This window comes from Pecten maximus, chromosome 9 (genome assembly GCF_902652985.1).
Source record: "Pecten maximus chromosome 9, xPecMax1.1, whole genome shotgun sequence".
NCBI classification, from domain to species: Eukaryota; Metazoa; Mollusca; class Bivalvia; order Pectinida; family Pectinidae; genus Pecten; species Pecten maximus.
Genome location: NC_047023.1, coordinates 22,307,308 through 22,325,372, shown reverse-complemented (window position 1 = coordinate 22,325,372; position 18,065 = coordinate 22,307,308). Strand labels below are relative to the sequence as shown.

General features: G+C 36.3%; 1 protein-coding gene and 1 long non-coding RNA gene across 2 annotated transcripts in view; one reads left to right on the top strand and one right to left on the bottom strand.

The window, feature by feature from the left end:
• Window positions 1-1,026: 1,026 nt before the first annotated feature.
• LOC117334425 overlaps window positions 1,027-18,065 on the top strand; it is a 40,321-nt gene continuing 23,282 nt past the window's right edge. Inside the window, exon 1 of the mRNA XM_033894048.1 lies at window positions 1,027-1,209. The gene's annotated coding sequence lies outside the window, so the exon portion shown is untranslated. The remainder of the gene's footprint in view (window positions 1,210-18,065) is intronic.
• Window positions 13,855-16,633, bottom strand: LOC117334427. The gene is made up of 2 exons (XR_004534167.1): window positions 16,331-16,633; window positions 13,855-13,979 (listed from the first exon to the last, which is right to left on the bottom strand). It is a non-coding gene; the product is annotated as an uncharacterized LOC117334427 (long non-coding RNA).

The window sequence follows — 18,065 nt, the reverse complement described above, 5'->3', positions numbered from 1 at the left end:
GACCTGATGCTGTAGTCTATATATGACTGGCAGGTCGTACTTAGTGACCTGGTGCTGTAGTCTGTGTATGACTGGCAGGTCGTACTTAGTGACCTGATGCTGTAGTCTATATATGACTGGCAGGTCGTACTTAGTGATCTGGTGCGGTAGTCTGTGTATGACTGGCAGGTCGTACTTAGTGACCTGATGCTGTAGTCTATATATGACTGGCAGGTCGTACTTAGTGACCTGATGCTGTAGTCTTTGTATGACTGGCAGGTCGTACTTAGTGACCTGATGCTGTAGTCTATATATGACTGGCAGGTCGTACTTAGTGACCTGATGCTGTACTCTATGTAAGACTGGCAGGTCGTACTTAGTGACATGATGCTGTAGTCTATGTATGACTGGCAGGTCGTACTTAGTGACCTGATGCTGTAGTTTATGTGTGACTGGCAGGTCGTACTTAGTGACCTGATGCTGTAGTCTATATATGACTGGCAGGTCGTACTTAGTGACCTGATGCTGTAGCCTATATATGACTGGCAGGTCGTACTTAGTGATCTGGTGCGGTAGTCTGTGTATGACTGGCAGGTCGTACTTAGTGACCTGATGCTGTAGCCTATATATGACTGGCAGGTCGTACTTAGTGATCTGATGCTGTAGTCTATATATGACTGGCAGGTCGTACTTAGTGACCTGATGCTGTAGCCTATATATGACTGGCAGGTCGTACTTAGTGATCTGGTGCTGTAGTCTGTGTATGACTGGCAGGTCGTACTTAGAGACCCGATGCTGTACTCTATATATGACTGGCAGGTCGTACTTAGTGACCCGATGCTGTAGTCTATATATGACTGGCAGGTCGTACTTAGTGACCTGATGCTGTAGCTTATGTAAGACTGGCAGGTCGTACTTAGTGACCTGATGATGTAGTCTATATATGACTGGCAGGTCGTACTTAGTGACCTGATGCTGTAGTCTATGTATGACTGGCAGGTCGTACTTAGTGACCTGATGCTGTAGTCTATGTATGACTGGCAGGTCGTACTTATCTTGCATGTATCGAGATAACTTCCTTGATATATGCGTCTTGCTGTCGCTCAAACTATGACAATGCTCTGCTGTGTCGGATCCTATCCGGGTTTATTGAGAGGCCTGGTAAAAACCTTCTTAAGTTTGGATTCAGTCATGAACACAATTTGCACAACAATGAAAGATTTGATACAGGTAAATACAATTTAAAAACTCCACTTATTAACATTAACATTTTGTGGTGGTACTAAACCACAACACGTCAGAGAGAGGAGTAGCCAGAGTTTTCTCTGGCCCTACACCAGACATGGTGACGGGGCCAGAGAAAAAACTCGGGCTAAGTGAGGAGGCGTTGTGAATGGAGTGATGTTTAAAGTTTTGATAATATGCCAGGTGTGACATTGTTTCCTTTATTCCACGAAGTATAAAACTTGTACCGGGGTATCGACAGTTACTGGTCAGGGTCAGTACGGTAAATTACGTCTCGTTTCACGGCGGTAGCTGTGTTCACCTTACGTGAAGGAAGGGGCAGTAGCCGATGTCACCGATGCCTGTATCCCCTCAGGGAATTCTGGTATCCTGTCCATTTGGTTAGTTCTCCAGATCGGAGAGTTCTCTGGAACGGACATGGGCGAGGCATATAAAGTGTTATATGAATATAAAGAATGAGTATTGTTAATGTGTAAAAACGTGTACAATTTACGTCAAATGATGCTCAAAAAATGCTTTTCCCAAAATAAACTATAGTATATTGTACCCCCTCCACAGGGAGACACGTGAGACCCCTGGGTCATAAATTTCTGTATTATGAGACACTGAAGTGCTGCACTTTTAAAGTTTATGTAACACGTTGATTCATGATCATCGCGGTTTATTCAGAGTACACCCCAGTTTTTTGTGTTTTTGCTCAATAACGTACAAAAAAATATTACAGTTAACCCTTAAATAAATATGCATCCTGTCTACTGAATATCCGGGTTACCTGGAACGGTCTATTCAACAAGCCACATGGTTTGAATACAGATTTAACTTTTCTATCTCGGTCAGATAGGGTGGGCGAAGGTATTGCCGTATATGTTGATAAAAATATTACTGCGATATTTAGATATATCTAAGAGCCTATATCTGAGCATAAAGAAGAAGAAAAAAAATTATACTGGAGTAGTCAACATTCTTTATTCCTCAAAAATATGAGAGTGTATATTACAAGTAATAATAATGAAAGTTAGAAACTATCAGAAAATCATACGATGTACAAATATATCATTAATATAAATTCAATTGTGGGTGTATAAAACTATACCGTTTATCTTTTTTAAAGATATTTCTTGTTATACTTATATAAATATGCATCCTGTCTACTGAATATCCAGGTTATTCAACAAGGCCAATGGTTTGAATACAGATTTAACTTTTCTATTTATTCAACTAAAGTATCATCTTGTCGTTGAATTTGCAATCATTAAATCCCTCTCGAAAGTTGCAAATAGCCCGATGATGCAATATTGGGGTCATATAATGAAATATCCATTGCAATTAACAAACATATTTTTTGTAAATAGTATTTATATGTTATAGTTTTAAGGTTATATTAAAAAAATCAGTTTTTAACATTATTTTTTTTTTCATTTTGAAAACGGTCAGCGTTAGGTCGAAAAAGGCCAATACGCGCCATAGCTCTTTATTTCGATATATTTTCTCGACATTTTTTTCGGTTTCATCAAATATTAAAGTTAAGAAAAGGCAAAAACATTATGATAAACATATCTATTTTGTAAGCTCAACTATTTATTTTGAAACGGTTTCACTTACATAGCTTTTAGAATCTTTAAAATTTGTAAATACGTGTGTATAATGTTTTATCAAATTTGTTGTGAAAGTAAAGTTAATTGCGGTTCCTCAAAAATATGAGAGTTTATATTACAAGTAATAATAATGAAAGTTAGAAATTATCAGAATATCATACGATGTACAAATATATCATTAATATCAATTCAATTGTTCATCAAATCATTTCCTTTTGCTGTCGGCCCTTTGATATATATAGGTCTCTCCAAGTCTACAAAGGCACTTTCTTCAGTAAAGACGGTCCTTTGATATAGACCGAGGTTACTGGAGGACGGGTCAGATGTGCCATATAATGGCTGGAATCGGCAAAGTAGAGATGTGATTTGACGTGCGTGTCAATGGATTCTCTGTCGTTATTCAGCAAAACGTCCAAATAAGCTTTGTACGCATAGTTGGTAGAGACACTTGGTGTATAGACACGTCAACTTGACTCCACAGACTCTGCAACGACAAATTAATAAAACCGACTCTCTCGTCCATATGTAACGGAGATCCGCACCAGATCCCCTATCTTGTATTTGTTCTTGCGAACAGTCACTTCCGGTTTCTTATTCCTTTCTTGCAAGTTCCATAAGCGCACCCGATCTTTATCGGTTATCAGAGCAGGTGTCATCTTGAATGAGCTATGATAGGTGTGATTGTAATTATCGGTGACGTTAGCCAGATCATCGATCCAGCGATGAGTTTGTCGATGTGTCATAATTCGAGTCAATTTCGATTTGATTATCTTCATGGCTCTCTCGGAATATGAAGACTTGGCAGAATTTTGAGTGACAAATTTATCCACATTCTGCTGTTTAAGGAACGTGTTAAGGGTATTATTAACGTGCTCTGTCACCTTGTCCGATCTGATCTTATGCGCACGACGCCCCTCTGCAAACACAGAACGGAAGGCTTTCACTTTATCAACACTCTTTTTCGTTTTTAAGGGTACCGTTCAAATATATCTTGAGTACACATCTATAGCTAGCACGAAGTAAGCAAAACCATCGTTATATTGTTTGACATTGTCAAGTATGGCAGTGTCCACATCCCATTGGTAATTGCGAATGGTTGCGATTACACGACGCCTAGGAAACGTTCGTCGCACCTGTTTGTGTACACTGAACGCCTCTTGACTCTGCAACCATTTACGTATTTTACCACGACTTAATACAAACTTCCCCTCTTTCTTAACGGCACGGTACAGTTTATCGTCCCCGGAAAATACCGCCGGATGTTTGGAGTTGTAATAAATATCATGTAGATATCGTTCGTAGGCCACCATTATGTCCACTTAATCCACCTCGTTTTGAGCGATGTAGATCCTTTACGTCTTTCTTGCAAAACTGGTGGCGGTGGCGGCCCTTGTCCTAGTTGTGTGTGAGCTACCCTCGTTGGATTACTGATGAGTTTAGTGGGGGCGCCTATCTCATTGAGAAATCGATGGAATGCGTCTGCTCCTACAACGTTGATGTTCTTATAGGATTTCACGCTATCCTTTAAAATGTCTATGATGTTGCTACGAGTGATAGCTGTACCGTTTATTTCGATTTCACCATCGTCGTTCCAACTGAACGGTTTATCCCTCAGAAATAAAATGAGTGCCTTAACCCTTGCTAAGAATCGTTTTGGAATGACCCCCAATATCCTTTCTTCAGAAAATCGCTGGACCACCGGAAGTGGTGTTTCAACCGGAAGCTGAATAGTGCCAATTATAACATTGTGTATGATTTCTACTATCGCCGCAAGTTGGTCAATATTTGCCGTATACAATAACCCGAATCTTTGTTCAGGCTTGGTCCGTTTATCGAGGAGTAAGCTAAGGTAATAAGATACCTTTTTAAGTGTACTGCTCATGGTACGTCTTTCCAGCTTAACGTTTCATTCGAAACTGGAACACTCAAAGTTAATGATGGCTATTTATAAGGGAAGGTAGATGTAACATTCCTCATTGGGAAAATTACCCGTCCTAAGACGATATTGTTCCTTTGTGTGTGGTGAGAGGTCAATTATTAGATAGCCGTACGGCTTAGACATACAGTCAGTGTACGCTTCTATTACGGCATTAGCTTTACCCGGGAATACTTGTCTTCCCAAACACTGTACCTGGGAAGCATCTCTAGGATTGCGTAATAATACCGTATAATATGCGTTTAAATTTATTGTACGCATACCCCGAAATTACATGTTCTGGTTGATGTAAATGATGGTAAGTTTTCGATGATGAGCACCCTTTGTAAATAGAAGCTCGACATCGTGATTTTTTGCAACTTGACTCATAAGGTCGTCTAGAATTATCACATTATGTCGACCATTTGCTGTAATCTCGGATATGTCAGATTCCGTTGGTAGTCCCCGATAAAATTTCACGAAGGGTAATTTGACTTCTATTTCCTCGAAGAGAGATTGATGAATACTCTAGCAATACAACACATTGACACTGAACCCGTAGTCCCGGAAATGGCTATGGTTTAGCATGGTAAAAAGGGGAACATGTTGCCTGATCGACCTTCAATCTGTTAATGCTCTATACTCTTTAGTTAGATATACATGTATATGTATATATATATATATAAGGCAAAGATGGTATTTTTTGTAGAAATAATTGGTTTTATTATACACATAAATAAATATATATGAATAAGGTTGATATTATTACACACGCAAAAACATACACACCCTAACATACGTATGCACTCACACCTATTTTTACACACCCAAATAAGCACCCTCATATACGCGCGTGCACATACACACACGCACACGCGCGCTCACACACACACACACGCACACGAACACACACACACACACACACACACACACACACACACATACTCGGGTTACTGTAGTTGTGAACCACCAACTGTAAACCAACCTTATGGACACTTCTGTTTATAGTAACGAAAACAAGTGTTGTTCTTTCGAATTAAGGACAAATTCATTACAGTTGTGTATACACTCATTAAATTTTGAGGTAAAACCATAATTTAAAAAACTACGACACCCGTACTTGTGGACACAAATTTTGCGCTGTGGACACCGTGTCCACAAAGACAGTGATAAATATGCAATACACACACTATATAAATATGAAGTCACTGACAGAGAAATGTTGTTTTATCGAAATATTTTTGTATGCCATTTCGACTGAATACTAAATAAGCGATGTCGTATCATTAAACGTTCACATCTTTACATCGTATGTACTTGGAATCGAATCATAGTGTCTATTACAGACCGACCATTCCATAAAATGGTGCGATCTAGGTTGTCATTGTTATCAGCAGCATATCTAAATATATTGTTGGTATGGTCCCTGCTAGATTGTGTTTTCAATATGTAAATGTTGCCAGCATCAGTATTGTCAACTGGCTATAAATAATTAATGAATAACAGGGTGATATTTCAAATAATTTACACTATTACCAAACAAAATACAATTGAGGTAAATAAAAATAATAAGATGTAGTTGTATGATTAATGTTCATATGGTATTTTATTCAATTTTACATTCTAACGTTCACAACAACAACAACAACAACAACAACAACAAAGTTTAGATTCGGTAACTTTTATTCCGAAAATAAAATGATTTCAAGATCACATTTCGATTGACATTTATCGAATAATTAAGAACAACCTCTAAAATTTTTGAGATTCAACTATTCAGTTTATATCGATCAATGAACAAATTAAAATCAAATCATATAATATCATTAACATATGTAATGTCAAAGGAACAAATATGTTTTTTTTTTACAGTTTTTGTTATGTATTCAAACGTATACCAAATAACATTCATCGCGGTTAATTGTTTTAACATGTAAATATCATTTCACATCTTTGCTATAGGTCACAATTAAACATTGCTTTGACATCACCGTGTCCACAATGTTATAACATACATCAAAAACATGGATGCAAGATACAGTTACATATATTTGGAGCACGTAACTGACTAATGTAGATTCCAAGACAGACTTCCGACAATTTAATGATATCTTATTCAGAACACTAAATAAAATTGTTCTCTAAATATTTAAAATCAATAAAAGTCATTTCCATGTAAAGTAATCGTTTCATGTCTTTCTATATATGTATTTCTTTATCATAATGGATGTGACATCACCGTGTCTACAATGTTGTCACACACATCAGTGTACCGCTTTATAACCCTGCCTTGTGGACACCGTGTCCACAATGTTTTCACACACATTAGTGTACCGCTATATAACCCTGCCTTGTGGACACCGTGTCCACAATGTTAACACACATCAGTGTACCGCTATATAACCCTGCCTTGTGGACACCGTGTCCACAATGTTTCACACACATCAGTGTACCGCTATATAACTCTGCCTTGTGGACACCGTGTCCACAATGTTAACGCACATCAGTGTACCGCTATATAACCCTGCCTTGTGGACACCGTGTCCACAATGTTTTCACACACACATCAGTGTACCGCTATATAACCCTGCCTTGTGGACACCGTGTCCACAATGTTAACGCACACATTAGTGTACCGCTATATAACCCTGCCTTGTGGACACCGTGTCCACAATGTTTTCACACACATTAGTGTACCGCTATATAACTCTGCCTTGTGGACACCGTGTGCACAATGTTAACGCACATCAGTGTACCGCTATATAACCCTGCCTGGGAGCATGAAGTTGGTTCCGAGTTCCGAGTTCCGTTTAAGTAAATGGAACTCGGAACCAGTTCCTAGTTCCGTTTAAGAAAAACTGAAATACTATGAATTAGCTTTATTGATTAAGGTCCCAGTTCCGAGTTCCGTTTAAGAAAAACTGAAATACTATGTATTAGCTTTATTGATGAAGGTCCCAGTTCCGAGTTCCGTTTAACCAGTTTCGAGGTCCGTTTAAGTAAAAACGGAACTCGTAACCAGTTCCGAGTTCCGTTTATGTAAAACGGAACTCGTAACCAGTTCCGAGTTCCGTTTAAGGTAATGTTGGTATTTATAAGCTTTACGGGTTTTGGTCCCAGTTCCGAGTTCCGTTTAGGAAAAACTGAAATACTATGTATTAGCTTTATTGATTAAGGTCCCAGTTACGAGTTCCGTTTAAGAAAAACTGAAATACTATGTATTAGCTTTATTGATTAAGGTCCCAGTTCCGAGTTCCGTTTAAGAAAAACTGATATACTATGTATTAGCTTTATTGATGAAGGTCCCAGTTCCGAGTTCCATTTAAGAAAAAATGAAATACTATGAATTAACTTTAATTATTAAGGTCCCAGTTCCGAGTTCCGTTTAAGAAAAACTGAAATACTATGTATTAGCTTTATTGATTAAGGTCCCAGTTCCGAGTTCTGTTTAAGAAAAACTGATATACTATGTATTAGCTTTATTGATGAAGGTCCCAGTTCCGAGTTCCGTTTAAGAAAAACTGAAATACTATGTATTAGCTTTATTGATGAAGGTCCCAGTTCCGAGTTCCGTTTAAGAAAAACTGAAATACTATGTATTAGCTTTATTGATTAAGGTCCCAGTTCCGAGTTCCGTTTAAGAAAAAACTGATATACTATGTATTAGCTTTATTGATTATGGTCCCAGTTCCGAGTTCCGTTTAAGAAAAACTGAAATACTATGTATTAGCTTTATTGATTAAGGTCCCAGTTCCGAGTTCCGTTTAAGAAAAACTGATATACTATGTATTACCTTTATTGATGAAGGTCCCAGTTCCGAGTTCCGTTTAACCAGTTTCGAGTTCCGTTTAAGGTAATGTTGGTATTTATAAGCTTTACGGGTTTTGGTCCCAGTTCCGAGTTCCGTTTAGGAAAAACTGAAATACTATGTATTAGCTTTATTGATGAAGATAAACGGTACTAGGAACCAGCTCCTAGTTCCGTTTAAGAAACTATTGCATGCGTTGTAACTTCTGGGGAAAAGGATAACAACACGACTGGTGTTGTAAAATTACGAGACATTGTTGTGTTGTAACCTCCAAGAGAGAATGTTGCAACGCAGTTTTCGTTCATGGTACATTTCTTTTCTTTTTTTTACCCTTTCCTAAATTACAAGTAGCTTGTTATCAAATGAAGTTAAAGTACACAAACAAAGCAATAACTGCAAAGTATATTTCATACACCATTTTGTTTTTCAATATGGCTTCTACTTGTTGAGGTGAAATGTCTATATGACGACTTGGAAAAAAATCTTTAATTGGTATTACTGAAGTTTTATTCAACACAACTAAAAAAATACAATTTTATTGAATAATATTGAACAGTTCTTTCATTGGTACCTGGAAACATAGAAATACGCGGGGTAGCAGGAAACTTCTAAGGAGCTGTTGCCAAAGGCCTTCCTTGTTATTCGCTGTCACTGATTAGACTAAATGATTAGATTAAATCTACAATTTGTGATATCACTAATTCGAATATATGGTTTAACGATATCATGAATTCTAATTTATGATATCATTTAAAGAATAAATTATATCAACAATTCGTATTGATATCACTTTATTCCTTGAATTAATGATATCAGTAATGGAATTATTCATATAAATAAATCGAATAAATGATAACCATTAATTATGTCTCCCCGTAAGTTTCGGAGAGACATATTGCTTTGTTCCCGCGAGGAGGGGATGCTTGGGATTGCATTTGAGTTTTGTAAGTCAGAGCTCACATGATCTGCTACTGAACATATTAAATGTATTCACACGTTTGTTTCCGTGCGATAACTTGTATTCTTGTTAACAAATCGCCTCCATTTTTTTTTTTTTTTTATTTTATTTTTCAAGTTTTTCAGCATAGTAAAATACAAAAATATAACCCATATACGTTTATCTTAAACGGAACTCGGAACTGGGACCAAAACCCGTAAAGCTTATACATAGTTGTTCCGTTTTTCTTAAACGGAACTCGGAACTGGTTAAACGGAACTCGGAACTACTTAAACGGAACTCGAAACTGGTTTTACTTAAACGGAACTCGGAACTGGGACCTTAATCAATAAAGCTAATACATAGTATTTCAGTTTTTCTTAAACGGAACTCGGAACTGGGACCTTAATCAATAACGCTAATTCATAGTATTTCAGTTTTTCTTAAACGGAACTCGGAACTGGGACCTTAATCAATTAAGCTAATACATAGTATTTCAGTTTTTCTTAAACGGAACTCGGAACCAACTTCAGGCTCCCCCCTGCCTTGTGGACACCGTGTCCACAATGTTTTCACACACATCAGTGTACCGCTATATAACCCTGCCTTGTGGACACCGTGTCCACAATGTTTTCACACACATCAGTGTACCGCTATATAACCCTGCCTTGTGGACACCGTGTCCACAATGTTAACACACACACACTAAAACAAGATGCGAGATATAATTACACATATTTGTGGCACGTATCTGATTTATACCGATTCCAAGACAGGCTTTCCACAATTAAATAATATCGCGATCAGAATGCTAAATAAAATAGATTTTGATTTTTTTTTTAAAAACCCGACAAAATCTATCTTCAGACACATGCTCTGTATTGTCATGTTAGTATTCTATTCTAATGTGTCTAATTATTCTCTGTGACGTATGTTTGTTATAATAAAAACTTGCTTGATGGAGTCCTCATTTTTTTTTTTTAGTTATAAAGCATTTATTGAGGGTAACTGCGACCACATGCACACACTTAAAAATAAACAGAGTCAAAACATCATTTCACATATTTGCTATACATTTACATTCCGAGCTCCGTTTAAGTAAAACTATAAAAATAAACAAGTTCCGAGTTCCTTTTAAGAAAAACGGAACTAGAAATTAGTTTCCTAATTCCTTAAAGAAAATATTCTACGTACTGTATTTCACTATGAGACCCGAATCTGAAAAAGAAATGATATGTCAAGGAGTCTAGGGACACTTATCATTCGGGTATAAACTCTACGGGTCTTGGTCCTTGTTCCAGTTCCGTTTAAAATAAATGAAACTAGAATCCAGTTTCGAGTTCCGTTTAAGAAAAACAGAACTAGGAACCAGTTCCGAGTTCCGTTTAAGAAAAACAGAACCAGGAACCAGTTCCGAGTTCCGTTTAAGAAAAACAGAACCAGGAATTAGTTTCCAAATTCCTTTTAGAAAATATTCTACGTACTTTCTCTCATTACAAGACCCGAATCTGAAAAAGAAATGATATGTCAATGAGTGTAAGGACAGTTATCAGTCGGGTATAAACTTCACATGACTTCGTCCTTGTTCCCAATGTATGAGCTTTATGGGTTTCGGTCCCAGTTCCGAGTTCCGTTTAAGAAAAACAAACTACTGTACTATGTATAAACTTTACGGGACTTGGTCCCATTTCCGAGTTCCGTTTAAGATCAACGGAACTTGGAACTCGGAACCAACTTCAGGCTCCCTATCAAATATGCATTCACATCCCTGTGTCCATAATGTTATTATACACAATTGTGTATTGCTATATAATCCTGCCTTGTGGACATCGTGCCTACAAGGTTATCACACACATCAAAACAGGATGCAAGATACAATTACAATTATGACATGTGAATGTTCAATTTTACTTGAAATATACACGTAAACAATTGTATTCGACACAGAGACAAAATAATAGCTTCAGCCTATAAGTCAGACAGATAAGTAAAATAGATTTATGATTATTTAAACTCAAGAAAATTGTAAACAAAGTAATGATTATATATCTGTCTTCAGACACATGTTCACTTTTGTCACTGTTATATAATGCATCTGTCAGGATCTTGGTGTTCAAATACAAACATTTAATATTAACTTGAAATATTCATTTCAAACAAAAAAGAAATTTGAAGATTTAATAACATATTTTTGTGCCATCTTAATGCGAATTAATCAGAGAGACAACAAGCATTGCTCCAGTCTATATAACCAAAGTAATAATTACATTTCTGTCCTCAGACGGGTGTTTTGTTTTTCACCGTTATTCCCTGCCTCTAATATACAAAAGCCTATTAGTGTTAATAAGATAAACTACAGTTAATTGATACATCCTAAAGCGCGAAAAGAACACGTTATTACGAAAAAAGTCGCTTGTTTTCTTTATAAGAAAAAGACGTAAAAACGGCAAAAACCCCACTTAATAACGCAAATCGGAACACGTTATAACGCGAAAAAAAAACGTAATAACGCAAATGGACACACGTTATAAGGGAAATCGACACACGTAAAAAAGTAAATCGAAAACGTAATAACTTCAATCGATACACGTAATAACGTAATTCGAAACACTTATTAACGTAAATCGAAACACGTAATAAAAAAAGTTTGTCTTTTTTTGATACAATATCCATTGACACATCAAATATTTCAAAATGATCCGTTTGATTTATGATGACCAACAAGGTTTTTTTTTTTTAGAGTTAATTTAGTGGCTGTCGGATGAGTCATATTCTGAATGCGATTCATGGAACAACTAACTTAATAGTGCTTCAGTTGTTGAGATTTTGATATATCAAATGCTATCAATTTTTTCGATTCTAAATTACATTAGAACAAACTTTTGTGTGTGTTTATTGCAAAATGGTCATTGCCGACGAACAGAACATAAAATAGGCACATGCATCATCATTTACAGACTTGGTTATGCCTACGGAATCTATTCTGGAAAGAGTCCAAGATGAAACGGTCTAATTTATTAGTTATTTCCAACATACATTTGTGTATTAGGAGTTCATTTTATGATTTTAAATGAGCCTTGTATACAAGCATCTACATTCACATGTATGTTCTTCTGAAAAAGCTTATAGCAACTCTTTCTGAATGAGCTAGTATTGATTATATTTCCCTTTGATAAACCCAATCGGAAGTACACATTTATGTTCCGGTCCATCTCATCTATCGTCTCTATGACAGAATTTGCAAATGCGTCTTATGGATGAGTTTATAGACATGGAGTACGCAATAATGTGGACTTTTTTCGTTATTACCTGTTTTGATTTGCATTGTTACGTGTTTGTTCGTGTTATTACGCCTTTTCTGCGTTATCACGCCAATAAGCGGCTTTATTTCTACTATAGTGTGGGTTTTTTCGCGTTTTAACGTGTATCAATTAACTATATTCTATCCTATTCACACTAATGAGCTGTACTAATGAGCATGAAGGTTGGTGCTGAATTTTTTTTTTTTTAAGTTGACGTTTTTTAGCAAACGCATCGAAAGAACATTCTGTATTATTATTTGTGGTTGTTTGATTGTAAATTTTCATATAAAAAATGCTTTGACATTTTACACATGTTACCCTTGTTGACAACGTGTCTACAATGATGCCACACACATCAAAACAAGATGCAACATACAAATGTGCAATCGAAAAATTACTTAGATCTGTATTTTGTTTGTTGTTATGTGAACACTATACTAATGTTAATATGTGGTTTGATAAGGTAACATTCAACTGTTGCGAAATATACATTTTTGTACAGTTTGAATTTATGTTATTGTTTATTGTTCCTTTTTTCTTTGTGGCCATTCTGCTAACTATGTACTCATAAGAAAACAAATAAAAATCAGTTACTAGTTGTTATTGAATGACATGAAATTGGATGTTATGTCACGTATGGAACTAAGCAAACGAAACAATTTGTCACTTTTAACGGGTAAGTCGCAATTACCAAGCTTAATTTAACAAACATTTTCAAGGCCAGAATACTGTTGGTTATATAACTCGCTCAATTAGTATTTTCCTCCCCGGGTAAGTCATCGATGCCATAGTCATTTCTTAGCCTTCCCTTTTGTAAAATATCAATATTATTTTTTAAAAGAAAGGAATAAAATCTTATGTAAAATGAATATGACATTTTGAGTAGCTATTCGGTACATCGGTGACACTCGTTTCACGGTCAGTTAAGTTTATCTTTAGAATTCAAACGAAACCAGTTTAAAAAAAAAAATGTTTTGAAAACAATGTCAAAAGCTGTGAAAGTTGGTCACATAAATATATCTTATAATGTCTACATGGTTTGGGTAAATCAAAACTGAGGCTGAAAAGGCAAAGACGTGGCTATCCATTTTAATCGACCAGTTTTATCGTTGCGTTTGCTACACCACGTTTAGCATGATTGACAAGGCGACGAAGACTTTCTCATGTGGTCAGTTAGAGTTCCTCCGTGGCATCGATCCTTAAAAAACAAAACAAAAAAGATTAATGTTAGATATTGCCAATAAAATATCAAAGTCGGAATCACAATTTACATATTTACTTGAATCATGGGTGCTCGTTTCTATTAATATTTTCGTAATTGTGTTTGATCTATTTCAAGTTGATGTTTTAGCTGCCTTTCAGTATCTACATCTATTTTGTTCATATCATCACTGTTGAGTCATTGAAGGACAAACATCTGAATTGTGCAATCTTATTTAAATGCTGTTTAATATCGTGTGTGCCTTTTGTACAATCCTACAATGTATACCATAGCCCGAAGTTGGTTCCGAGTTCCGAGTTCCGTTTAAGAAAAACTGAAATACTATGTATTAGCTTTATTAGTTTTGGTCCCAGTTCCGTTTAAGAAAAACTGAAATACTATGTAATAGCTTTATTGGTTTTGGTCCCAGTTCCGAGTTCCGTTTAAGAGAAACGGAACTCGGAACAAACGGAACTAGGAACGAGTTCCGAGTTCCCTTTAAGAAAAACGGAGCTGCAATGTATTAGCTTTACGAGTTTTGGTCCCAGTTCTGACTTCCCTTGAAGAAAAACAGTTCCCAGTTCCGTTTAAGAAAATATTCTATGTACTTTATCTAAATATGAGACCCGAATCTGAAGAAGAAAAACTACATGTGTCAAATGGATGCAAAGTCATTTATGAGTCACGTATGAATTTTACGGGACTGGGTCCTAGTTTTCAGTTCCGGTGAAGAAAATCAAAACTAGAAACCAGTTCCGAGTTCCGTTTAAGTAAACGGAACAACTATGTATAAGCTATATGTAAAACCAATTAAGCTAATACATAATATTTCAGTTTTTCTTAAACGGAACTCGGAACTCCGTTTATCTTAAACGGAACTCGGAACTGGTTCCTAGTTCCGTTTTACTTACACGGAACTCGGAACTAACTTCAGGCTCCCGATATGGGACTACTATATCTGCTTTATAAAGTTGGTATCTGGAACATACTTAGTGGCCTTTCCTTTAATGAGTTTCCCGGCATACTCAAGAAGAAATTAGTAAACAATCTGAGGACGAATACTCCTTTACCTGAGACAAGCGTATCAAATTTGAATATTATACTATCATGATACTTATTTAAATGAAAAACAATACTTATTTTGCATGGTATATGAAAATTCAAACAGCTTTTTGCATTTCCAGAACACCATCATTTGTTTGGTGATATATGTGATTCAACATCAAATTGGAAAAAAAAGAAACTAGTTCATAAATAGTACTGTCAAAAAAAATTTTGAAGGGTTTTTTATTTTATTTTTAAGGATAAAGGTTTTTGCATTATCCCCTGGTTTATAACGCTTTCTCCGTCTTGGTGTGATATCCACCTTTCAGGTGTAAAATTTGACAAATATAATTTATCTCAGTACTTTCCAATTAATAGACCACCGACATCACTTTTTTCATTATATTCTACAAATGTTTAAAAACTTAACGAATGTATTTTCGTTGTAATAATTTGATATATTATTTCCAAATTACATGAAATCGCCATAAAAACATTATATTAATCTGAATAAGATAAACTTGTGTTTATTGACATATCAAACATTGCTAAATCCTTAAATATAGTCACGCTAAATATTTTTTATAGCATTATTGCATTACATTTGTATATTATGTGGAATTTGTTACTTGTTTTAAATACACAAACATGTTTAGAATTGCGACGTATGTTCTGTATCCTCCGATAATCTCATTAAATACAATGCGCGGCATGTTTTGTTTCATTGTTAGAGAGTAATAATCAAAAATATAATATGTATTGCTAAGTCAAAAATCTTTATATTGACCTATATATGCTAAAAAAAGGTTGACAATGACGTACATCACTAGTAGTAAGTATATGTATGAAAAACTACAATATATTTCCCATTTTTTCCTGTTAGATTTCCAAACAAACATGTGTCCAGCCAGAACATAATCATTTGACAAACAACAAAATGGTCGAAATTCATCAAAAATATAAAATTTACAATGCTTCCGCATATAGTTATATAATGCCAATGTTATAAAACAATCAAACAGAATATCATGTTTCAGCTGATAAACTTTTATGTACATCATTTACCACAAAATATTCCGTAAATGCTCTTTTTTTCTTAGCCATATTAAATTCCGTTAGATTTATACCCTGTTTATAATATGGGTATGCATATATTCTACTTTAGTAATTACATATAAACTTATATTGACACCCTCCATATTCAGTTTTATATATTATATATACAGATATACAACAAAGTAATATACAAAACATTTATCTTGTATCATCATTAAGAAAGTAATAATAGAATAACATCAACTCACCAATGTCCAGGTGTAGTATCGGCAACTAAACTAGGTTTACTGGTGCCTTGGTTTTCTTGACATTTTTGCGGGAAAACTACGGGGTGCTCAGTAGGATAGAATAGTGTTTCTTATATAGATTTACTAATGCAATCACGTTATATACCCCGTTGGTGCCTCTCATAGACAGTAAGAAACTGACCCGCGCTAGCCACTGCAGCAGGATCAGCTGCAGGTGACCCATATAGATAACGTAATTCGCTAGGTGTGTATGTGAGGTGACTTCACACAGTCTACTCAACATATTTTTCCAGCCCTATACACACGGTGTGTATCGGGGTGGTTCACAACGCTGTTATACAGTTTTCCCTTAAATATATTAAGTAGGGTTATAGTAGGCCACTAGATGTGTGTACACTGTGGACACCAAATTATGGTGTCCACAATGTAAAATGTGTCCACAACGTTGGTCTATACACCGCTTATGTGTCCACAACTCCGTAATTCTGAGAGCACACACACACACACACACTCACACACACACACACACACACACACACCCTTACATGTATAAACTGCCAAGTGAATGCACGTGACAGGATACTGTCAACTGGGTGCCCCTACATTATATGTATTTGCAGATAGCCTAGGGAGATACAATTTTACAAACATACCCAAATTGACATCGCGAATGCTGCTAGCTACTTCGTTTATTGATTATACAAATCACGCACACACACACACACAGCCACCGGGGGGCCTCCAAGATAAGCACGCACTTATACATATAACGCTCTCGCCTGTATTCAATAAATTGTTCAAGTTGTGTGCGTACACAAGTCCTCACACACTTACAAACTCAGTCCATTCATTCGTCCAATAACTCACACAAAATATCTACCATCATTACATCCGTCGAATCTTTCTTTTCCGGGCACAGCACTATGTCGAACACTTTTGTATCAATTCCATTACTAAGCACCTCTCGCTTGCAATAAAAGTACGTAAAACCCTGTTTTTCCAGCTGGTAGGTAAAAACAGTGTTGTTCCGTGCCCGGAAACCAATGTTCACTGCGGATTTTGTCTCTTCCGTTTTCAGCACATCCTCGTACTGTCTGAAAGCACTTGAATTATCCTCTATAGTTTTCCTTTGAATCCCTTTGGCAGAAAATTTGATGTCGTCGTCTATAGTCACACAGTACGATTTAGATGACAAACTAACGATACGGTCACCTTTGTACTCTAATTTAAAAAGTCCTGGTGTCCTCTTGTCCTGCTTTTCGTGGTCATCACAGCATTTCCATGGAAACCAGTGCACGCGACTGTCAGCTTTTACGTCCCTGACATGACAAAAACCGTATAGTCCGTTGTCATAAAGTTCTCGTTTTTCCACTTTAATGATGTCCTCCAGTTTTTTCCCAGAGATGGCCATATACGCACTGCCTGTATCAATTTCACAGTACGCAAAATCGCTACGGTCAACGAAGACGTCCATGAAGTCGTAGTAATACTACAACATGCGAAGCTTTGCGTACTGTAAAATGAAGTAACATAACTCTATAGGTAGGTCGTAAGTAAAGGTGTGTTTGGCATTCTCTACCTCAAAAATGTCCTCGTCCAGTTGGTGTAAGTCTTTAAATCGCGGGTCACTGATGGCGTTACAGGCATTGGTTTCCCCGCGAACATATTTAAAGTTGGTGTGCTTGCTCTTATCCATGATGAGTCCACTGTGATTCCACCGATTAAAAGTCTCCCG